The sequence below is a fragment of the Sphaeramia orbicularis genome, chromosome 7 (genome assembly GCF_902148855.1).
Source record: "Sphaeramia orbicularis chromosome 7, fSphaOr1.1, whole genome shotgun sequence".
Classification (NCBI taxonomy): domain Eukaryota; kingdom Metazoa; phylum Chordata; class Actinopteri; order Kurtiformes; family Apogonidae; genus Sphaeramia; species Sphaeramia orbicularis.
In genome coordinates, this window is record NC_043963.1 from 883414 (window position 1) to 909196 (window position 25783).

Consider the following 25783-nt stretch of genomic DNA (forward strand, 5'->3'; position numbering starts at 1 on the left):
TGTAATGCACATGTTAGAATGAAACTGAAACTGAGGCAGAATATTGTTAAAATTGCACTTGTTTTTCTTAAGACAATTCAATTGTGTCATGTTATTCAGATATTGAAGGAAACTTTCTAGACGTAAACCTGATCATAATAGAATTTTACTTGTTTTTACTGTTATTATTTTACTGGTCCGGCCCACTTGAGATCAAATTGAGCTGAATGTGGCCCCTGAACTAAATAAGTTTGACACCCCTGCTTAGACCATCTGAACCAGACCAGACCAGACCTGTCCCTGGTTTATGATGCATTATAACCTTGGAATTCTGTCATCATGTCATTTATTTTGAATAATATTCACATTATGTCAGTCAACATGGTTTTCTTCAACAGCTACAATGACCAGTGGGTGGGCCATTGTTGCTATGGTGATTTAGTACTCTGTCATTGTAGTGTTTAAGGGCGGGGTTATGCAAAATGTAGCTCTGGTGTGAGGCATCATTTGGCCCCACTCACAAGATTTAAAATAGTTCACATTTCATGTGTTTCGAGTCCGATCAGTCAAATCCTGTTTAAGGAAATGAGCCGTTTTCAGTAAAATACAAATAAATCAGAGAAATGAACAGATTCATAATTGACTCACATTCAGACTGAATTCAGCAGATGAAGTTTCGCACAACGGATGAAGGAACATTGTTTGTTGTTATAGACGTGAAAATAGTACTGCCACTCTTCAAGTCAACCCATAATGCACCACTGGACCTCTATTGACCCTTTGCACCGACGTCACAGTTATCTTGTGACTAGGGGTGCAACAAATGAATGAGCGACGGATTATGGCTACAGCACTGAAAATAGTTTTGGAGTTGTCCTGCGAAGTGACTCACCTTACAGGACGGCAGAAAGAACGCTATTTGGAGAAGCTAGCGATAGCAGGGCTAGCTACTGACCCATACCTTCTCCCTCCTGATGTGTTTATGGATCTTACCAAAATCCTCCAGTCTACCGGAGTTTAAAGCACACCATCTGCCCCATTCTGTTCTAAATGGAGTGTCCCCATACACAGGTGTGATCTAAAAGTAGGGGGGGCTTAATATCAAATACCACATTAGTCCTGATTTTCTGATGCAAGAAGATGTTCTAAGCACTCCTGTGGAATTTTTTTGAAATTTTCATCCAAACCCCCCCCCCCACCCTGAAAATGACCTTTCTCCCTCTGTAAATCTGCTCTTTCAGCTCCTCCACTCTTTTGTCCAGTTCAGTGTCTAAATCTGTTCATGATGGGACAGTTCATGGTCCTGTCAGTGCCAGACTGTATGGACACAGTACTGTGGACTAGGAACAGTCTGATGTCAAAGGTCATGGTGGAGGTCAAAGGTCATGGTGGAGGTTAAAGGTCACCAAAATGACTAGTTTTTTCAAAAATTCATACCATTCTGACATTTGATCAAATCTGTCCTCAGTTCTGTTCCCTCTGGTTTCCTGGTGGGACCCCCCAAGGCCTTTGAACCTTTACAGACACAGTACAGACTACAGATTCAAACATTTATTCTCACTAGGGTCACGGGGGCGGAGCCTATCCCAGCTACTAATGGGCGAAGGTGGGGTTCACCCTGGACATGTGACCAGTTCATCACAGACTGAACATATACAGACAAACACACTGTCACATTCACACCTATGGGGGATTTAGATGAACCCATGAACCTATCAGAGCATGTGTTTGGATGGTGGGAGGAGCCAGAGGACCAGAGAGAACCCACACAAACACAGGAGAACATGGAAACTGCACACAGAAAGGCCCCACCCCCATGTCCTGGTGTTGAACTGAACCCAGGTCCTTGTGTGTGTGGCTCCAGGTCTACCCTCTGCCCCCACAGGACAGGTTCATGTAACTGTCAGTGCTGTCAAACTGCGTCTGTTCTGTTTTCATGTCTGTGCAGAATACACAGGAAACAGTTGTGTTGAATGGGTCTGACTGAATGTCAGCTGTTTGTGGTCAGTAGATGTGTCTGAGGACAGAACCTGAGCCCAACATTTGGAAGAACCCACATGAACAGCTGAGTTCCATCAAATATGCATTGGACCATTTGGGTGACCTTTGACCTCTAACTGGACCTTGACTCTCCACCTTTTGTAGTGCACAGCACTCTGCAGACATGAGCTGTCTGACAGAACCACACTGAAGGCCCAGCAGGAGCAGACTGACACACTGGACTGTATCAAAGTGTAGAAGGTTTAAAGTTGACACGAACCCCATGTTTTCAGGATGAATAAGTAATTTTCAGGTGTGTGTGTGTGTGGTGTGGGGGGGGGGGGGCATTGGGCTTGATTAGAATTTTTTCACATTTTTGTATTCCCAAGACATGGGAGCATTAAAAGTCTGGGCTAAAGTTGAATCTGAACATTTTTAATGAAATAAGCCCCCCCCTCACTAAAGTCTGGATGATCCCAGTTCTTAGTCTCAGGTTCGATTCCCCAGTCGCTGTACTGCGCTCACGGCAGAGGAATGGATCTCATAATGGTAAAGGTCAGATACAGCTAACGTTAGCTAGCTAGCTGTGTATGTTTTGAACATGTTTCCTCATCATGCCATCCAAACTCAAACAGACTGGAACCAAAAGCAGCTGTAAAGAACTGACACTGTGTAATAATGTTAGGTGTCGTCAGTATCCCACAGTATTAGCTTGCTGTGAAGTGTCTGCCTTTGTACGATCTACACACAGTCATATGAACAGTTCCACCACTAGAACAGATGGAACAGCATCAGGACAAGAACAGTATTTCATAGAACATTGTGTAGCTGGTCCAAAGGCAGACACTAGAACAGAGCTAATACTGAAGGGACTGATGACAGACCCTGGAACACAGTGGATCATAGGAGTTAACCCAGTCTACCACCTAGCTAGCATTAGGTGGAGCTAATGCTATGCTATGGACCCAAACAGAGCCTGTTCTATCTGTAATATCAGGTCCATCAGATCCAGGCTCTGTCTGGAACCCAGGTCCATCAGACCCAGGCTCCGTCTGGAACCCAGGTCCATCAGACTCAGGCTCTGTCTGGAACAAGCTGAAACCATGGATGGAACTGTTCTGTGCGACCACTGGACGTGGAAAGCAGGTTAAAAAACAAACAAAAACCAGAACCTTCAGATCAAATTCAATATTAGCCGGTTTATGGTCCAGTGTGCAGTGCGGCACTTCTGCTGTCTGTCATGGCGCTCATTTGCGGCGCGAACAGAGCGTGACATAATGTGCAAAGGGTCAATATGAGGTGAATTATGGGCGGGGTCAGAACATATGGGAGGCCATTGGCTGTAAGTGACACACTAACCTTTAACGTATTCTACTGTTCTTCTGCTGTTAGCGTGTTCTGCTGTTAGCGTGTTCTGCTGTTAGTATGTTCTGCTGTTTAACTGGTGGTGTTTCCTTCAGTTGAAGTCGCTCTGATCTCAGTACATTCCTTAGGGTTCCTTTTTGGTTCCTTTTTGGTTCCTTAGGGTTCCTTTTGGGTTCCTGTAGGAGTGGTTGTCAGCTCCAGCTCAGTGGAGCCCCGTGGCGGTGGTGGTGGGTTATGCTTCGTTCCGTCGGTTCCGTGGGTTCTGTGGGGGAGGGGAGGCTGAGTCAGGCGCTCGCTCAGCTGTTCAGGGGGCGTTTCTGAAGGAGTCGACTCAGCTCATGGTGTTGTTTTCATCCAGAGGACAGAACAGGCTGTTGCCTAGAAACCACCGTCTGTGTTCAGACCAGCACAGGCCGATTCAGGTGTGATACTGAGGGAGACCAGGACCAAGACCAACACCAGGACCAAGACCAGGACCAAGATCAGGACCAAGACCAAGATCAGGACCAAGACCAGAACCAGGACCAAGACCAGGACCAGGACCAGAACCAGGACCAAGACCAGGACCAGGACCAACACCAGGACCAAGACCAGGACCAGGACCAGGACCAGGACCAAGACCAACACCAGGACCAAGACCAGGACCAAGACCAAGACCAGGACCAAGACCAGGACCAAGACCAGAACCAGGACCAACACCAGGACCAAGACCAGGACCAGAACCAGGACCAAGACCAGGACCAGGACCAACACCAGGACCAAGACCTGAATCAAGACCAGGACCAAGACCTGGACCTGGGCCTGGACCAAGACCTGGACCTGGACCAGGACCAAGACCTGGACCTAGACCTGGACCAAGACCTGCACCTGGACCTGGACTTAGTCCTGGTCCTGGTCCAGGTCCAGGTCTTGGTCTTGACATGTTTTTGATGTTTTTTTTTTTTTTTTTTTTTTTTTTTTTTTACGTGTTTGACACATTTTGATGATTTTTGGTATGTTTTTAGTGTATTTTTGACATGTTTTTAGTGTGTTTTGAACGTATTTTGGTGTGTTTTTTGTGGTGTTTTGATGTGTTTTTTTGTGTTTTGATATGTTTTTAGTGTGTTTTTGGCTTTTTTATAGTGTGTTTTTGATGTATTTTTGCTGTTTTTAGTCTGTTTTTGCTGTGTTTTTAGGTTGTTTCTGGCTTGTTTTATAGTGTGTTTTTGGTGTGTTTGGACATGTTTTTGTGATTTTAGTGATTTTTGGTGTGTTTTAGATGTGTTTTTGGCGTTGTGGCGGCTGTGTGTGTGCGTTTCCTGCGGCAGTGTGACCTGCAGTCACTGCTGCCGGTCCTCTCCTCGTTCTGCAGGTGGTGTTTTGGCGCCGACGCAGCCTGCGACACACGACACACAGGGTTTATTTATAGCGAGGCCCAGGATCAGTCGACAGCATGAGCCAACACTACATCCACAGCACAGCACACACAGTCCGACGTCCTCCTGCACGTTTGAATCCCCTTCACTGTCTCAGTAAAAAAAACAAAAAACAGTCCAAACATGAGGTGCAGAGAACGGAGCCCCCCGTGCTTTAGTAAACCTCCCATCTGGACTCCAGCTGTCCACGGTCTCAGTGTGACGCCCAGTCGTGTTTTCAGTTTAGCAGAAGAACTCAAAGGTGGTTTTACACGAACGCTAAAGCGCTGCTTCCATCCTGTTGAACTGATTAATGTGTGTGTTTTTTCTGAACGTCAACAACAACAGCAGCAGCTTTCGTCCTTTTCACATTCCCTCACATATTTATCCTCACTCTCCAACTCCACTCACAGGAAGGATTGTAAATGTATTTGCAGTTTATTGTTGTCATGATAAATTAACATCCTTTTCCATCAAGATTTGATATGAAGTAGACCTACCTACCGTTACCGTGACAACTAGAGCCCAACCATATGGGATTTTCAGGGGCCGATGCCGATACTGATATTGGGGGTTTGAAAAAAGCCGATATCCATTATATCGGCCGATATCTGATATTGGCCAGTATATGAATATAACATTGATCTACACAGGATATATAATCTTATATTAGATCATTGTGGACAGGTGGATTAACAGTTGTGCAAATTGTCAGCCATGCTTCTGTCAGTCTGTCCTAGGGCAGCTGTGGCTACAACTGTAGTTTACCACCACCAGAGGGAGAATGTGAGAGCGAATGAATAATGGGTTAATAATGTAAAGCGCTTTGGGTGTCTAGAAAGGCACTATATAAATCCAATCCATTATTATTATTATTATTATTATTATCATCATCATTATTATTATTGTTATTAAATCTTTGTTTATCTCACAAATATAACTGACCCAACTTTAACCCTCTGTATAACAGTCTGATGGTAGACTAGTCTGTGACCTGTGGAACCACCACTTCTAGATGTGGGAGTTTTTCTGCTGGGGAGAGCAGACTATTGAAAAAGATGTGAGTCTATATTTTATAAGTAGTGACATAAAAATTGTTTGGTAAATCATTTTTTAAAATGTAAATGACACCTACCTTTAATGAGTCCAACTACAAAGTAAACCATGCTATCTATATACTATGCTAACTTTATCACAAAATAATTAGAGCAAAAAATATGACTGACCACAAAATTATGTTTTCCCTCATGGCACTACAACTGCCCATGTGGACTAAGGACTAAACTGAGCATGTGCAGAGTGAATTAGGTGAGTCCTACGTTGTTCCTGATTGGAGCAATTGCAAGAGTTACAACTGACCCCTGTTACAACTGTCCCCGGTCTCCCCTACACTGTTAATACCCAGAATGAAACTGTGAGGTAGACAGGAAGAGCACGGACATGGGGGGGTGAACAGTACATAAGACTGGGGGGGGGTCTGGAGTGGGGGGGGGTTAGCAGTCCATCCTTGTTGGAATGAGGATATTGGTCTGTGATTCTGTGTGTGTGTGTGTGTGTGTGTGTGTGTGGGGGGGGGGGGGGGGGTAGTGTGATTGTCCGAACAAAGTGAAAGGAAACTGACAGGCTTTACTGTTCCTCAAAAACACACACACACACACACAGGAGCAGCGAGCGACAGAATGTCCACAGCAAAAAAGTTAATAACTCGGTTACATATTGGCTGAAAATTGGATGTAAATTAATCGGTGATAAGCTATAATCAGCCCGATGAATCTGCCGGTCTCTAGTGTTGGGGTTAGGGTCAGGGGTGGTCTCTGTTGGTGTCTGGTTTATTCCACTTCTACATGTAAAGGCTCATCAGAGAACTTCTATAAATCAGATCTGACTGATTGATAATGATCAGTGTTTGATTATCATCAGTGTTTTTTTCGTCTCTTCTTCCTCTTCAGCGTGGAGGGCGACTCTCAGTGTCCGGAGACGCTCACTTTCACCGACTCGACCTTCGGACATCCTCCGCCCTTTTATCGCTATAGCAACAGCCCCCTGCCGAGCCCCTGCGACCCCTACGGCTCCTCCTCCAGCAGCGGGCCGCTTGGCTCCGCCCACTCACACACACAGGTAAACATCCTCACCCCCACCAACCTGATCCACAGAGCAGAGAAAACCACACACAACTCATCCTGAAGCCGGTCCGCAGATCTGGACCGCTGGTTCTGGTTCTGGTTCTTTCCAGTCCATAAACACTGTTCACATGTGGATGAGACGAACAAACAGAGAAAAGACCCTGACTGGTCCAACGTGTGCAGGAGTTTCCAGATGATTCCATTTGAATTTTCAACTTTTAGGTCCCATTAAACCCACATCAGCTCAACAGGGTTAGGGGGACCATAATCCAGTACGATCCACTACAGTCCAGCACAGTCCACTACGGTCCAGTACAGTCCAGTACAGTCCAATACAGTCCACTACGGTCTAATACGGTTTCTGCTGTCCTGTACAGTTCAGTACGATCCACTACAGTCTAGTACGGTCCACTACAGTTCACTCAGTCCATTACAGTCCACTACGGTCCAATGCAGTCCACTACAGTCCAATACAGTCCACTATGGTCCAATATGGTTCACTACGGTCCAGTTAAAGGGTTAAAGAACTAAGCAATATATTGATGAAATACTTGACAGCAGCATGGTGAAATGTTGAGAGGTTCCCAATCCTTTACGCTCTTGCCCCCCCCCCCCCCCCCCCCAGGGCAGCTGTCCAGTCTCTCCCTCCAGTCCGGCGAGCCTGACCTGGGCTCAGCGTAGCCGACACCAGCCGGCCAGCCTGGCGCTGCGCAAGCAAGAGGAGGAGAGCAAACGCTGCAAGGCTTTATCTGACAGCTATGAGCTCTCTACAGACCTCCAGGACAAGAAGGTACAGGGTCCAACTGGACCAGGTTCCAGGTCTAAAGTAGAATAAACTTAGAAGGACTAACCTTCAGTTTGATCATTCCCACCTCCTGGTTTAGTTCAGACTGTCAGACCTCTGCTCCTGTTGGTCGGTTTATCATCCAGTCTTGTGACGGCCGTGTCATGTGACAGGTGGAGATCTGGAGAGGAAGTACGGGGGTCAGTTTGTGTCCAGGCGGGCCGCCAGGACCATCCAGACGGCGTTTCGTCAGTATCGTATGAACAAGAATTTTGAGAAGCTGCGGAGCTCAGCATCGGAGAGCAGGATGACCCGACGCATCATCCTGTCCAACATGAGGCTCCAGGTAAACGACACACACACAGGTAACACTCAAAGCACCGAGACCCCGCCCAGCTCTGACCCCGCCCCCATCTGTCTGTCCAGTACTCGTTTGATGAGCGTCAGCCTCAGGGTCAGGGGTCAACGGGACAGCAGGGGTCAGAGGATGCCGGAGACATGGACGACTCCTTCACTAAACAGGTGAGCACGTTCCAACCAAAACTGACGTCATTAAGGCTGTGAAATGATTGGACAACAGTAGATGGACAGCAGCAGATGAATGAGTGTGATGGACAGAAGGCAGACAAGTGAAAGGAAGCCCCCCCCCCCCCCCCGTCTCATATTTAGTGAGCATCATGGTGTTCTACGATCCTTTTTTTTTTTTTTTTTTTTTTTTTTTGTTAATCATGAAAATGTCGGACTTTTATTTGTGCTAAATAAAGCGTTTCTGAAACAGGTGTCCGATACTACAGTACCCATGAGTCTCAGCTGTTTTTGATCACACACCAGCCTCAAACATTTATGATAAAAACTCAAATTCCCTGAATACGAATATTCAGATGATAAAGTTAAACATTTACCAGCAAATAAAAATGAAATATTCAGAGATTTTCTTTGTAAATTTGTGACTTTAAACTATTAAACTAAATTAAATTTACATTAAAAAACGACGGCCAAGTCACAAATTTACAAGAAAAAAAGTCAACGTAGAAAAGAGAAAAACAGCGACGTTGAAGAGAAACGACTTGATGGATTTAAATGTTTTTCAACTAAAACAGTAGATGTTGAAATCCGACCCTGAAGGAGGAGGCGGCCCAAGGTCCAGTTGGGGCGGGGCTAGGGGCTGAAAGACAGGCCTGCTGGGGGCGGGGCTAGGTAGCTGACAGACAGGCCTGCCGGATGTTCTGGGTCCATTGGGCGGGGCTAGGTAGCTGACCGACAGGCCTGCTGGGGGCAGGGCCAGGCGGCTGACAGGCAGGCCTGCCAGATGCTCTGGGTCTGGGGGCGGGGCTAGGTGGCTGACAGACACACCTGCGGATGCTCTGGGTCCAGGGGCGGGGCTAGGCGGCTGACAGACAGGCCTGTGTTCTACATCCTTAAAGCCACAGGGTACTGCCTCGGGTACCACCAGGTTCTGTCCATCCTGAAAGTATCATGTAGGTTCTGACGTTTATTGAATTTGGAATCTCAGACTCGTTCTTGTGTTTTTTTTCCATGATGATAAAAAAGTGTTCAGTGTCCATGAGAGTGTGTAGAAGTTGAAATGTTTGCGCGCGCAGGTGAAGTCGTTGGCCGACTCTATGGACGACTCCCTCACCTGTCAGTCCGGTCGGGAAGACTCCCAGGAGGCGGGAGGAGAAGGAGAGGAGGACGAGGAGGAGGACGAGGACGAAGGAGAAGAAGAGGAGGAAGAGGAGGAGGAGGAGGAAGGAGAAGAGGATGAGGAGGAAGACGATGAAGATTACAGAACTTGCGGCTGGCAACGCGGCGACGCATTGTCGCGGCGCCGTGTGGTCCGGACTGGGGGAGGAGTTGGAAGGGGAGGAGCGATGCACGAGGACAGCACCACCACCTCCTTCAGCGACGTCACCCTCTACATGGACGAAGGCTGCCTCCCCTCATCACCGCTGTCTAGACCCACCTCCAGCTCCGACACCGAGTACTGGGGAGGAGGAGGAGCAGGGGGAGGGAGGACAGCAGAGAGACGGAGGGAGGCAGCAGCACCTCCCGCAGGAGCAGCACCCCTGCACTGAGTGTCGAGGAGAGTACAGAGGACGAGCAGCAGGAGGAGGAGGAGGAGGAGGAGGGGGACACCTCCCTGTTCTGACCATAGAGCCGCCCAGTGACAGCTCCGTTGATATGAGTGACAGGTGGTACAGCCAATCAGGAGCCTTGAACAGTTTGTCCCACCCACAGTCGCCTGTAGAGACTCAGTGTGTGTTTGACTTCCAGGTCTGAAAGAGGCTCCATCGGACGTCTGGTTTACGAACAGGACACGCCAGGAGGCGAGCGAGCGGGAGGAGAGAGAGAACAGAGGGGAGGGGGTGAAGGAGAGAGTGGAGAGGATGAGCGAGGAGGAGGAGGAGGAGGAGGGAGCAGTGAAGCCGAGTCTCCGCAGGGAACCATCAAACACAAACCCAACGGACGCTCGGTGGCCACGGCGCAGGGACAGACACGAAGCCCCGCCTCCGTGTCCATATCCATGCCCTCCGCCCGGACCCTGCCCTCCCACCCGCTGCCTCCCGCTGCACCCCACCTCCCCACCGTCCTCCACCACCACCCGCAGTACAGCCAGCCGCACATCCTGCACATGCACCACGCCCACGGCTCCGCCCCTACGTGCAGCACCACCTGGCCCAGCACCACTACCACCACCTGCACCACCAGCACCACCACCACCTCCGCACACGTACCCGGAACCCCCTTCTTCCCCGCTGCCGTCCCCCGTTCTGCCGCTCGCACCCCCGTCGCCGCTGCCGCCGCCTTCTTCGCTGTCATCCTCCTCGTCCTCCGCCATTCCCAACATGGACGCTCAGCAGCAGCAGCACCACGCCCACCTCCACCACCACCACCACGCCCACCTCCACCACCACCTGCTCTGCTCTGACGGAGACAACGAAAGCGTCAACTCCACCACCACCAACTCCAACGACGACACCACCGTCAACAACTGCAGCTCCGGCTCGTCGTCGCGCGACAGCCTTCGCGAGCCGATGGGAGGGGCAGCGCCGGGGAAGCAGACGTACCAGAGGGAGAGCCGCCACAGCTGGGACTCGCCCGCCTTCAACAACGACGTGGTGCAGCGGCGCCAGTACCGCATCGGACTTAACCTCTTCAACAAGTGAGATTCCTCTAACTGCGGTCATTTTCACAGATGACCGCTGTCATACCAGCGCCAGATTTTACCGTGAATTCCATTGAATGTCCTTTTGTCCTGATTATGGATGGAACCATATGAAAATTTCATATCACAGTTATTGTGACCAAATTTGTCACGGTTATCATTATTTGCGGTATTATTGAAATTGTGCTCAAAATATTCAAAAAGTACTAATACACACATTGAAAGAATTTAACCAAGTTGTATTTAAAAAAAATAATAATAAATATAATGACAGTCCCAATGTCCCTTCTGTGTCAGAAACATTCACATATTAACCCTTAGTGGTCTGAGTCTATTCTGTCTGTTTTTCAGTCCTTTGGATTTGGCCTTTATACTATAGAAACAAATGTTTACTATACCCATGTTTGGGATCTGTTTTTTCAGCACAACTTCATCTGTATATTATTTTTCACTTTAACCTACTATAAAAACACAAAAGGACAAAAAACAAAAAATATAAAATCTGATTTGAAAAATGTATATAATTTATTGCATAAATACACAGATGTTTAACGAACCTTTTCAAAGACTTTAAAAGTGAATATTGGTTCCAAATATTAGGGATAGAAAATTAAAATTGTAATAAATTCAAACTATACTCAATATTTGACATAAAAGCAGATCTTTATAGGGTTTTTTCCCGTGAAAGTGCAGTAATCAAACTCGGTTATCATGAGAATTAGAATTTAAATGGTAATACTAACCGTCTGCAATTTTACCGTGGTTTATTGTTATACGGTAATCGTTACATCCCTAGTCCTGATAATGTTCCTTTTCCCTCAGGTCAGAAGTGAATTGTACACGACTGTACTCTTTTAAAACAAGTGTAGCTGGAATGCGCCTACGCGTATACCAGTCGATTACATCTTAAACTAGAAGCACTCGGAGAGCGCAGACCTCCGCCAAGGCTGATCAGTGGCCCCCCCCCTGGGCCCCCCATGCAAGGGTTATGTTTTTGCCAGGGTTTGTTTGTTGTCTGTCTGTCCGTTAGTGTGCAACATAACTCAAAAAGTTATGGACAGATTTTGATGAAATTTTTGGTCTGTGCCCCCCCATGGGCCCCCCCACCCCCGATCACCACCAAAATTTAATCATTTCTTCCTTATCCCATTTCCAACAAACCCTGAAAATTTCATCAAAATCTGTCCATAACTTTTTGAGTTATGTTGCACACTAACGGACAGACAAACAAACAAACAAACCCTGGCAAAAACATAACCTCCTTGGCGGAGGTAATTAGTCAAGAGTAGGGCTGTGTATCGGCAAGAATCTGGCGATACAATACAAATCACAATACAATATATCACAATATATCATGATACTGTTCAAAAGGAAAATTTTTTGTTTGTTTCTTTTTTTTATGATTATTTCCTTGAAGAATTGAATTACTCCAGAAATCTGCACAAATACTAAACACATTTTTTTTTTTTTTATCACAACAGGATCTAATGTTATATCACAAAATGTTCCTGTGTTCAAACCAAGGTTATAATCGTTAACGAAAACTAACAAAATGGCCAAAACTAGAATTGTAAAAACATTTTCGTTAACTGAAATAAATAAAAACTACAATTAAAAGAAAAAAACATAACTAACTGAAACTGTATTGTGAGTTTACAAAGCTAACTAAAATGGATAAAAATTCTGGATCAAATTCCCTTGGTTTTGGTCTTTGTCAATGTCAGATTGATGTTAAATGGATTTCTTTGTCTCTCTCAGTTTTCTGTGCTGTCTCCATAAGACACTTTTTGCTCCGTCACTTGTGTTCACTTGTGGTTTCCAGTCGTCTTCTGGTCCCCACTCTACCTGGAAACATGGAGACTAAAGCAGCAGACTCCTGTCTGGGATTGATTTGAATGAGGAGCACAGAGAAGAAGAAAAAGAGACCACTGAACTACAACTGAACTACAACTAAACTACAACTGAACTACAACTGAACTACAACTGAACTACAACTGAACTACAACTAAACTACAACTGAACTACAACTAAACTACACTACACAACTGAACTACAACTAAACTACAACTGAACTAAAACTGAACTACAACTAAACTACAACTAAACTACAACTGAACTACAACTGAACTACAACTAAACTACAACTGAACTACAACTGAACTACAACTGAACTACAACTGAACTACAACTAAGCATTTAGAAAAAAATGAAAAAACTAATAAAAACTAGCAAACCTGCTCTAAAAACTAATTAAAACGAACTGAATTAGAGAAAAAAAAGTCAAAACTAAATAAAACTGAACTAGAATGAAAAATCCAAAACTATTAGAACCTTGTAAACCACAAGTGACAAGAAGTGACGGACCATGAAGTACCATATGGTGCCGCTAGCTAAAATTGCTAGAGCGAAATGAATCACTTTTTTCAATCCGACATTGACAAAGACGAAAACGAAGGGAATTTTATCTATAATTTTTATATGTTTTAGTTAGTTTTGTAAACACACAATACAGTTTTAGTTATCATTTTGTCTTTTAGGTATAGTTTTTATTTATTTCATTTAATGAAAATGTTTTTCAATTCTAGTTTTCGTCATTTCATTAGTTTTCCTTAACAATAATAACCTTGATTATGATCTTTTTTTTTGAGTTTGATGCCCTAACTTGCACTTTGTAAATACATCCTGTGGGCTGGATCGGACCCTTTGGTGGTCTGGTTTTGGGCCCTGGGCTGCATGTTTGACACCTGTGGTCTATCGGATCATAACGGAGGGTTGTTTTGGAATCCACCCCGTCCATCAAACCAGTTAATCTGAGAACCTCCTTCACCTTCTGCAGGAAGCCGGAGAAGGGGATCCAGTACCTGATCGACAGGGGGTTCGTGTCGGACACTCCGGTGGGCATCGCCAGGTTCATCCTGGAGAGGAAAGGCCTGAGCAGACAGATGATCGGAGAGTTTCTGGGCAGCCGGCAGCAGTTCAACAAAGACGTCCTGGAGTGAGTAGGAAACCCACCACATGAACCAGTGGTTTGGTGAGGGTCCACTGTGATCAGGACCACAGTTATGGGAAAGATTTGTCTGAAACAGGTCTTGCTTCAACAGTTAGGAATCAACAGGAGTGGGCGGTCCTCCAGGATGCCCTTGACCCACGCCCATCTGTATATCCAGCACTGATGACCATCAATCAACAATCCAATTTATGCATTATAGGTCACATCATAACCCAAGTTCTCTGACCCTAACCCTGACCCGTGGGACTGGACCAGGGTCCACTGTCACCTCCTACCCTAACCCCAAACCCCAGGGCTCCGCCCATCTCCACTGACTGGGCCTGTTGTGCGTTGTGTTGGAGCTGCTCAATGCATCTGCTGTGTCTTTTTCCTCAGCTGTGTTCTGGATGAGATGGATTTCTCGGGGATGGATCTGGACGACGCTCTGCGGAAGTTTCAGGCTCAGATTAAGGTTCAGGGTGAAGCTCAGCGTGTGGAGCGTCTGGTGGAGGCCTTCAGGTACCGTCCAGCGCTGTGGACCCACATCCAACCGCTTTATGAAACCTGTTGACCTCCTGTGTTCATGTCTTCTCTCCAGTCAGCGGTACTGCGTCTGCAATCCGGTTCTGATCCGACAGTTCCAGAACCCAGACACCATCTTCATCCTGGCCTTCGCCATCATCCTCCTCAACACAGACATGTACAGCCCCAACGTCAAACCGGAAAGAAAGATGAAGCTAGAGGACTTCATCAAGAACCTCAGGGGTCAGTGTCACCGAGGGTCAGGGTCAGAGGAAAGACTGAGTGGGGTCACCATGGAAACCAGCCTCTGACATCCCATCAACATAGCCTTTAGGATTAGTTTTATAACAAGATGAAAAACTTCAAAATACAGTCACATCATCAGCATAAATGAACATAATCAATAAATACTGTAAAAAAAAACCCACTCACAATAAAATGAACGTGTTTAACTGTGAATAAAGTTAGTTCAAGAAGAACAGGTCTGAAATGAAAGGATTCTGTTCAGGTTCTGTTGGAGAACATGGAGATCTGTTTCCTAAGTTTAAAAAAAAGATTGTCTTAAACTCTGCAACATGGTTTCCACAGGTGTGGACAACGGACAGGACATTCCCCGGGACCTGCTGGTGTCCATATATGGCCGGATCCAGAAGTGGGAGCTGAGGACCAACGATGACCACGTGTCTCAGGTCCAGGCCGTGGAGAGGATGGTGGTCGGGAAGAAGCCGGTAGGACTAGAACTGCTGTGGAACCGCTGCAGAACCACTGTAGAACTGGTGTGGATCCACTGTAGAACTGCTGTGGAACCACTGTAGAACCGCTATAGGACCACTGTAGGACCGCTGTCGAACCACTGTAGAACCGCTGTAGGACCATGTAGAACATCTGTAGAACCTCTAAACCTCAGAAATGCTGGAGGGGGAGGATCTTAGGATTAGGAATGTGATTCTGTGTGAAATAATGGAGTTTTGTTTTCATTTCAGCCTCAGTTTAAATAAAAAGCAGCAAATAAAGACTAAGAGCCCAGGCTTTAGGACCTAACAAGTGATTCAAGAAACATAAATGCTGCCATTTCTAATCGTCCTCAGGGTTTTCAGGAGCAGAGACAGAAACAGGAAGTGATGTCATAATCTGGGATCAGGACACAAATCAGCTGATTGGTCATTAAGCAGTGTTTGTGATTGGTGGGTACTCAGTGTTAATAAAGCGCAGGTGAGACATTCTGAGTAATGGGTGTAGGTTCTCCTGTGCCCAGGTCCCGGTTCTTCTGGGTTCAACTGGACTGGGTTTAGAGCTAAACCAGTCCCGCTGAACCCAGAAGAACCAGGTCTGAATCATTGTTGGATTCATTTAGTACAAGGATCCATCAGGTTCGGAAAGTGGTACCGTTTGAGGGTCTGGACAGGATGTTTGGTGGGGCCGGTTTAGTCCAGAACCACCCGCTGATGGTCCCTGCCGTCCATTCGGACCTTTTCCAGGTGCTGTCGCTGCCTCATCGCAGGCTGGTCTGCTGCTGTCAGCTGTTTGAGGTTCCGGATCCGAACCGAGGCCAGAGGAGCGGCGTTCATCAGCGAGAAGTCTTCCTGTTCAACGACCTGCTCATGGTAAAGCGGATTTTTTAAGTAGGATGATTTTTTAAAAAGGGAAATTGTCAAATCGATTTCATCTTTGTCGTGCCTCCGGGCTGTGCGCCTGCGGTCTACTGTAGGCTCCTCCTCCTATCAGTGACAGTAGTCTGTCACAGAAGTCCATGTAATGACCGGACTTTAAATCTGTTAATGAGCCCGCAGTACTTAGAGCAATGTAAGCCGTGGCTTCACGCACGGATCCCCCAGTTTAAATAGAACCACATGTGGATCACTCATATTCTGTGGTCCACGCACACACAACTGCTGTCTGTCACTGACTGACACTGGTGTCACTGCTGTGGGCCAGATGCCCAGAAAAGTAAAAAAACAACTTTTAAAAAAAAAAAAAAAATTAATTTAGTCCTCTTACTTGCTTTTTTTGTCATTCACTAATGTAAGTTCTGTAACACAAAACCAAATATTATTTATTTTTTGAAAGATGTTGAACTTTATTCAAAGCTGTTTGATAAATCTGGAACAAAAAGGCTGTAGTGTATTCCCCCTGGCAAACTTGTGATGTTATTTTCTTGTTGTATACATCGTTTGTACTGTATACTGTACTTCATTCAATAAAGATTTAATGGAAAAAAAAAAACTTCTGTGGGTTCATCAAATGATCCCATCACAGATTTGAGGTGGGAGCAGTGCCTTGCATTGTGGGCGGCTCACGGAAGTGACATGCTGACTTGTTTTGTCTTTTGTAGTTTTATCCGAAAATTGAAATTGAAAATTGAGTTTTTAGAGGAAAAATTCAGGATTTTTTTTTGCCAAAATCATGCAGCCCTAGTTGGGGTTGGCGTTACAGTTGGGGTTAGGTTATTGTTGGGTTCGGGTCAGGTTTAGGGTCAGGGGTGTTGGGGTCGTTTGGTTAGTGTTAGGGTTAGGGTTTAGGTTGATTGGACTTCGACCAGACCAGACTTCAGACCAGTTGATGACCTCTGACCTCTGCTGGGTGGTTTCTGTCCAATGTCATCCATGTTTACACTCTGCTTTGGACTTTCCTAACCCTAACCCTAACCCTAACCTTAACCCTCATCATCCTCTGCAGGTCACGAAGATCTTCCAGAAGAAGAAGACTTCAGTGACGTACAGTTTCAGACAATCGTTTCCATTGGTGGACATGCAGGTGCACACCTTCCAGAACACCTGTAAGCCCACACCACACATTCAAGACTCTACAATGTTTACTGTCATTATGTGCACATGACGACATTTTCCTTGGAGGTAGTTCTCAGCTAGATAGAAATAAAAAAAAGAAAATATCAAATCACTAAAGAACATGTGTATCCAAACTATGTCTATTGTATGTAGAAGGAATTGTATAAGACAGTGTGTCCAGTCCAGTCCAGTGCAGGGTTAGGACCAAGGCTGGTTCTATCCTGTCATATTAGGGTGGGCTGGTTGAAATAACAGGTGGGTAGGGTTAGGGGTAGGGGTAGAGCTTTCTGGGTTAGGCTCCTCATCCTCATATTCACATGTTGACGTGGAGGTCAGAGGTCACAGGTGTGTGTTCTTTTCCATAGACTATCCTCACGGTATCAGACTGACATCAGCCAATCCTGGAGGAGAGAGGAAGGTTCTGATCGTCTTCACGGCTCCAAGTCAACAGGACCGAGCCCGGTTCACCTCGGACCTCCGAGAGAGCATCGCAGAGGTCCAAGACATGGAGAAGTACCGAGTAGAATGTAAGTACTGGACTACTGGACTGGACTACTATAGTACTGTACTACTGTACTACAAGTTCTGTAGTACTGTAGTACTAGTACTGTATTACTGTAGTACTGTAGTACTCATACTGTACTACTGTACCACTAGTTCTGTAGTACTGTAGTACTAGTACTGTATTACTGTAGTACTATAGTACTTGTACTGTACCACTGCACTACTAGTTCTGTAGTACTGTAGTTCTGGTTCTGTAGCACTATAGTGATAGTATTGTACTACTGTAGTTCTAGTTCTGTAGTACTATAGTTCTAGTGTTGTAGTACTGTAGTACTAGTTCTGTAGAACTATAGTACTAGTACTGTACTACTATAGTACTAGTTCTGTAGTACTGTTACTAGTACTGTATTACTGTAGTACTAATTGTCTAGTTCTGTGGTACTAGTTCTGTAGTACTGTAGTACTAGTATGGTACTACTGTAGTACTAGTTGTGCTACTGTAGTGCTAGTTCTGTAGTTCTGTAGTACTAGCTCTGTAGTACTGTTGTAGTCCTAGTCATAGTTCCACTGAATGCTGAGTTCCTGAAGGTGACCTTGGTCTTGTGTCCGTCCAGCTGAACTGGAGAAGCAGAAAGGTGTGATGCGTCCTGGCGTGTTGACGAGTGGCGGCCCAGGAGGCGGAACTCATGGGGGGGGCCAACACCAGCGGCCCAGTGAAGAGTGAGGTGGTGAATGGAACGGTGGGTAGACCGAGCCTGGATGACACGTACGCCTCAGTGGACGGACTGAAGCGAACAGCGCTGAGTTCATCCCTGAGAGACCTGTCCGACACAGGTGAGGATGGACACACCCACTTAACATGTGTAATTCAACACGCAGAAAACACGGCACACATATGAACCACATCTGACATGTCAGCCAGTAAAAAAGAAGTCTGAGCGAATACTGATATAATACTATGGAGATGTGTCTCCACCTTCTGGACACCTGTAGGAACTACAAACTAATGATTAGACACTGGACGGCTGGTCACTGTGTGTCCAAGACTGAGACTGTTTTAGAACAGATGAAGTCCAGTCCATGATGGTCCATGAGACCATGATGGTCCATAAGTCCATGATGGTTCATGAGTCCATGATGGTTCATGATGGTCCATGAGACCATGATGGTCCAGAAGTCCATGATGGTCCATGAGTCCATGATGGTTCATGATGGTCCATGAGTCCATGAGGGTCCATGATGGTCTGGTTCTTCCTTGTGATCCTCTGCTCTTTGTTCGTATGTTGCTGTTTCTGACTAACCTCACACACTGCCTTGTTCTGATTGGCTAACAGGGAAGCGAGGTCGTAGGAACAGTGTGGGCTCATTGGACAGTACTATTGAAGTAAGTTTGAGCAGGGGCGGGGCTTATTGTACGTGTCATGTGACCTCTGTACAAGCATGTTTGATGATGTGTTTTTGTTTATTTATGTCTCTGCCTTTGTCATGATGGCCGTTTCTCAATATCAAGAACGCAGAGTACAGTCTGAGTACAGCGACCTTTAACCCTGTCTCCTGGTCCTGGTGACCTTTAACCTTGTCCCGGTCCAGGTGACCTTTAACCCTTTCCTGCTTCTGGTGACCTTAACCCTGTCTCCTGGTCCTGTTCTATGGGTTCTAGGTTTATGTTAAAGCTAGCCGACAGAACAACATCCGGGTATTCCATGGGTTCTAGGTTTTTGCAAACTTTCAAATGGAACAGAACTAGAGCCACGACTGATGACGTTTCATGAGAATGTGAGAACAGAAGAACAGACAAGAACACATATTGAGAAATGGCCATTGTCTGGACTTTTGCAAATAGAAGACACAACAGAGAATGTTGGACTTTATTGTCGTCATTCACAGTAAAAATCTGAATCTGTTCAGATTTTCATGTGTCAGCATCTGTATTTGTATATTCTTTGCATCTGTTTTGGTGTGAACATCATTTTTTTGGTGTAATGGGTGGCTGGATGTGGCTAACTGGTCCTGGAAGTTCAACTCTGTGGGTTTGTGCTATTGTTTCTTGCCAGGGTTCCATCATTAGTAGCCCTCGGCCTCATCAGCAGCGCCTCTTCCTGTCGGAGGCCTGTCCTACAGCCCCATGATGGTCCCTTTGTCTCCTGCTTACCGGCCGCACCGCCCTACTCAGAGCCCCGGTACAGGGTGGGGGGTGGGCCGGGGCTCTGTCACAACCAGGGAGGGGCCGCCGCCTCCCAGCTCGCGAGCGGGGTCGGGGCTGGGGGCGTAGGCGGGATGGCGGGTGGAGTCGGGGGTCCGGCTGGAGGCGGGGGCCTTCTAGGGAACTTCTTTGGCAGCCGACGAGGGAAAGTTCCTGGTCCCCTGACGATGATGTCACCGACGCCACAGGGTCCCCCGAGTCCCCTGATGATATCGTCACCCCCCCACTACCCCTCCCGCACCTCCAATCCCCCACCCCTCCTCCCCATCCCCTTGCCCCTCCCCCGCGGCCAACATCGGCCAGTCAGACTCGGGTGGCGGCGGTACGGCAGGGGTGCCATCCAAACTCCAGGCTTTGCACGCCCAGTACTGCCACGGCAACAGTGGAGGAGGAGGAGTTACTGGGCAGCAACAGCAGACGCCACCACCGCCACCCTAACCACCATCACCGCTACCATATGCAGAGTGCCGCCCCGCCACCAGGTGCTGTCGCACCGAGCGTCCGTTCCGCGGCGGCAAGGCCCATCCGGCTGCGCTCCCTCTCTTACCCATCAGAGGATCCAACAAGGCCCCGTCCACCCCCGCTACAGCGGCGGGGTGGGGGGGGCTCAGGCTTCATCACACCTCCGCCGCTGTCCCCCCACTCCCCCGTTACCCCTACGACCCCACACGGACTCTACCACTCCCACCGACGCGGGCCGGCCGGGTGGCGCCAGCGTCACCAAGTTGCCGCTGACCGTCTCCCACTCGCAGCCCCACCCTCACGCTCACACACACTCTCACAATCACGCCATGCACATACACTCCCCACTCAGCCCCTCCCCTCCGCCTCCCCCTCCACCCACTTCATCTTCTCCACACCTCCTCCACAGGCGCCCTCAGCGGCCTCGTAAGCCAGACACCACCGCAGCCTTTCCAGTACCCGCCGCTTTCCTCCATCCCACCTCCGCCTCCACACTCCCCTTTACCACCCCCATCTACCGCCCCCCCACTCTCCCCACACCTGGGAGGAGGGTTGGGGGGGCCTCAAGGGGGTGGGTCCAAGTCAAAACCCGTCAGTCGGATCAGTACAGTCGTGTGAGGAGGCAGAAGTCCAGTGAGGTGGCAGCGGTCCGACACCTGCTGCGAGCCACCATTGGGGGGCGGTAGTGAGAGGGAACCAGATGAGGAGGGGAGGAGGGGGAGGAGAAGTGGAAGAGGAGGAGGAGAAGGAGGAAGACAGATGCAGGTTTATCAAAATGGCCGCCTGGTGAAGAGGAGGGCACTGAGAGCCGGGAGGAGGAAGTTACTGAGCTTGTGTTACTTCCACATCCACTTCCCCACAGGTAGAACAGAACTGCCAAGACCAGGACCACAGAGTCCAGCCCTGACTAGGGTGACCAGATCCCAGTAAACCAGATCCCAATAAATCAGATCCCAACAAACCAGGTCACAACAAACCAGATTGCAATAAACTGATTGATGAATTTAGAATAGATGAATGACATAAATTATAATAAACCTGACTTTAATAAATCTGACTTTAAGAAATCTGACTGTAATGAACCTGACTGTAGTAAACCTGACTGTAGTAAACTGACTGTAGTAAACCTGACTGTCGTAAACTTGACTGTAGTAAACTTGACTGTAGTAAACCTGACTGTTGTAAACTTGACTGTAGTAAACCTGACTGTAGTAAACCTGACTGTAGTAAACTTGACTGTAGTAAACCTGACTGTTGTAAACTTGACTGTAGTAAACTTGACTGTTGTAAACTTGACTGTAGTAAACTTGACTGTAGTAAACTTGACTGTAGTAAACCTGACTGTAGTAAACTTGACTGTAGTAAACTTGACTGTTGTAAACTTGACTGTAGTAAACCTGACTGTAATAAACTTGACTGTAGTAAACCTGACTGTAGTAAACCTGACTGTTGTAAACTTGACTGTAGTAAACCTGACTGTAGTAAACCTGACTGTAGTAAACCTGACTGTTGTAAACTTGACTGTAGTAAACCTGACTGTAATAAACCTGACTGTAGTAAACTTGACTGTAGTAAACCTGACTGTAATAAACTTGACTGTAGTAAACCTGACTGTAGTAAACCTGACTGTTGTAAACTTGACTGTAGTAAACCTGACTGTAGTAAACCTGACTGTAGTAAACCTGACTGTTGTAAACTTGACTGTAGTAAACCTGACTGTAGTAAACCTGACTGTAGTAAACCTGACTGTAGTAAACCTGACTGTTGTAAACTTGACTGTAGTAAACCTGACTGTAATAAACTTGACTGTAGTAAACCTGACTGTAGTAAACCTGACTGTTGTAAACTTGACTGTAGTAAACCTGACTGTAGTAAACCTGACTGTAGTAAACCTGACTGTTGTAAACTTGACTGTAGTAAACCTGACTGTAATAAACCTGACTGTAGTAAACCTGACTTTAATTTGGGTTTACGCCATGGCTTGTCTTCGTGGATGTGGGTGTGGCCTCATGGATGCAGTCAGGTGCATTGTGGGATTCCTGGTCACCCTAGCCATGTGAGGGATGTGTTTGTGGTTTTCCTGCGATGGAGGAACTCTTCGTGTCTTATTGTGAGTCAGAAATTATGAGTTTTCCGAAGGACTACAGGTTTTGGGACCAGACGACGTGAAGGGAACAGTGCCTACGAACTGAACACTCGCTGCCGGTTTTCCTGAGAACAGGACCAGTCCTTTTATTCCAAAACCACAGGAGGCAGACGTTCCATGGTTGGAGTCCGGAGCTCTGGTGGTTGGTGTGAATGTGGTCGGACACAGGGTTTGGCCTGTGCAACAGCTGATGAGTGTCTTCAATCCCATATGCAGAGGGGGGGTTAAAGCCCCGGTCCAGAGTTTTATGGCTTTAAAAAGTGTCATTTGTGAAAGTCACTGACGAGTTGACTTTCTTCATGGACAATAAACATTTGTAAAACCTTAAAAAAAAGCCATTATTACAAAACTTACAGGTGTTTTTTTAACCTTTTATTTTCAGCAAAAAAGGCTGAAGGAGAACCTGACTGCCTTCAGCAGGGGCGCTGTCCTGATGGACTGGACCTTTAGAACCAGGGGGATGTCCCCAGAGCGGTTTAAGCCTTTGTACCCGACAGTGAATGCTCCTCCTCAGTATCCCCATATACACTCAAGTATACGCCCCCATGTGTCAGCTGGGTTTCACCGTGAGGTTAGGACTAGTTACATTAGTACCAGTTAACATTAGCATCATGGGTTAGGACTAGTTACATTAGCATTAGCTAACATTAGCATCATCGGTTAGGATTAATTACATTAGCATCAGCTAACATTAGCATCACAGGTTAGGATTAGTTACATTAGCATCAGATAACAGCATCATAGATTAGGGTTAGTTACATTAGCATCAGCTAACATTAGCATCATGGTTTGAAACCCCTTAAAAACCAGCAGACATTAGTGTCATTAAACTTTTCAGCCAATCCTCAGGCTCCAAAGGAGGTTGAAAAGAGGGTTAATTTCACCCCAGTTCAGACTTGACTTGTGGAAATGTTCATACAAGGTCAAAGGTCAGACTGAGTCCAGCCGTGGTTGAAAAGAGACTGAGGTGACGCTGAGCGCTGACCACGTGGGGACGCTGAGCGTAGACCACATGGGGATGCTAGGTGTTTACTGTGTAGACCACGTGGGGACGCTTTAACATCTAAAAATGATGGTGACTTTCGGAGGAAATAAATGGTGTCCACCTCATGGTGATGAACAGTGACACAAAAGAACCTGCTAAGCAGACCCAGAGGACTAACCCTGACCCAGACTCAGAGGACTAACCCTGACCCAGACCCAGAGGACTAACCCTGACCCAGACCCAGAGGACTAACCCTGTCCCAGACTCAGAGGACTAACCCTGACCCAGACCCAGAGGACTAACCCTGACCCAGACCCAGAGGACTAACCCTGTCCCAGACTCAGAGGACTGATGTGCAGTCAGATATTGGAGACTAATTCCTTTTCCACATTCTTTTGCACTTTGATTTCATCTCAGTGTCCATTCTAATGGATGTAACTGGAGTCAGAGAAGCCTGTGGTTTGTCCATTACAGCCTCATATACATAATACCAGCATTCGACTGATGCATGATGGGAAACGTGTCTGTTTCCTGTGGTCCGGCGAATGCATGGCTTTGCTGTAGATATTACCTGTACAGTGTGTTCTCCTTTTACTGGGGCATCTGTAAATGAGGTTGGGTCTGCTTCTCAGAGGTCCTGGTGCTGATCAGCCTTTTCTATGGTCAGACCACTGCACCTGAAGGACCCTTTGGACCCCTTGGACCCTTTGGACCCTGTTCAGACCAAAGGCAAAGCCCACCGTTGGGTTTGACTCGATACAAATGATGGAACCAGTGGCTGATGATGGAGGGAGCGCTGTGGATGTTTCTGACAGAATGAGGCCAGGATCATGTGGACAGGTCTATTCTTCTATATTCTGGACAGTTCAATGTTCTAATAAAATAACAAAAACATGAAAACAGATGATGTGAGCCAAAACATTTTTATATGATTCCCCTAACCCCAACCCTAACCCCTAACCTAACCCTCTAACCCCCTAATGCCCTAACCCTCTGACCTAACCCCCTAACCCTCTAACCCTAACCCCCTAACCCTAACCCTCTAACCCTAACCCCCTAACCCTCTAACCCTCTAACCCTAACCCCTAACCTCTAACCCTAACCCCCTAACCCCCTAACCCTCTAACCCTAACCCTCTAACCCCTAACCTCTAACCCTAACCCCTAACCCTCTAACCCTAACCCCCTAACCTCTAACCCAACTCTAACCCCCTAACCCTCTGACCCTAACCCCCTAACCCTCTAACCCTAACCCCTAACCCTCTGACCCTAACCCTCTAACCCCCTAACCCTCTGACCCAACCCTCTAACCCTCTGACCCTCACCCCCTAACCCTCTAACCCTAACCCTCTAACCCTCTGACCCTAACTCCCTAACCCTCTAACCCTCTGACCCTAATCCCTAACCCTCTAACCCTAACCCTCTAACCTACCCTCTAACCCTCTGACCCTAACCCTCTAACCCTCTGACCCTAACCCTCTAACCCTCTAACCCTAACCCTCTAACCCTAACCCTCTAACCTCTGACCCTAACCCTCAACCCCCTAACCCTCAATCTAACCCTAACCCTCTGACCCTAACCCCCTAACCTCTCCTAACCCTCTAACCCTAACCCCTAACCCTCTAACCCACTAACCTAACCCTCTAACCCTCTAACCCTCTAACCCTAACCCTCTAACCCTCTAACCCTCTAACCCTAACCCTCTAACCCTAACCCTCTAACCCTAACCCTCTAACCCTAACCCTAACCCTCTAACCCTCTGACCCTAACCCCTAACCCTCTAACCCTCTAACCCTAACCCTCTAACCCTCTAACCCTAACCCTCTAACCTCTAACCCTAACCCTCTAACCCTCTGACCCTAACCCCCTAACCCTCTAACCCTAACCCTCTAACCCTCTAACCCTAACCCTCTAACCCTCTAACCCTAACCCTCTAACCCTCTAACCCTAACCCTCTGACCCTAACCCCCTAACCCTCTAACCCTAACCCTCTAACCCTCTGACCCTAACTCCCTAACCCTCTAACCCTAACCCTCTAACCCTCTGACCCTAACCCTCTAACCCCCTAACCCTCTAACCCTAACCCTCTAACCCTCTAACCCTAACTCTCTAACCCTCTGACCCTAACCCTCTAACCCCCTAACCTCTAACCCTAACCCTCTAACCCTAACCCTCTAACCCTCTAACCCTAACCCTCTAACCCTCTGACCCTAACCCCCTAACCCCCTAACCCTCTAACCCTAACCCTCTAACCCTAACCCTCTGACCCTAACCTCTAACCCTCTAACCCTCTAACCCTAACCCTCTAACCCTAACCCTCTAACCCCTAACCCTAACCCTCTAACCCTCTGACCCTAACCCCCTAACCTCTAACCCTAACCCTCTAACCCTAACCC

General features: G+C 47.1%; 1 pseudogene; it reads left to right on the forward strand.

Moving 5' to 3' along the window:
- Positions 1 to 7599: 7599 nt before the first annotated feature.
- LOC115421964 (IQ motif and SEC7 domain-containing protein 2-like) lies at positions 7600 to 21109 on the forward strand (annotated as a pseudogene).
- Positions 21110 to 25783: the final 4674 nt, after the last annotated feature.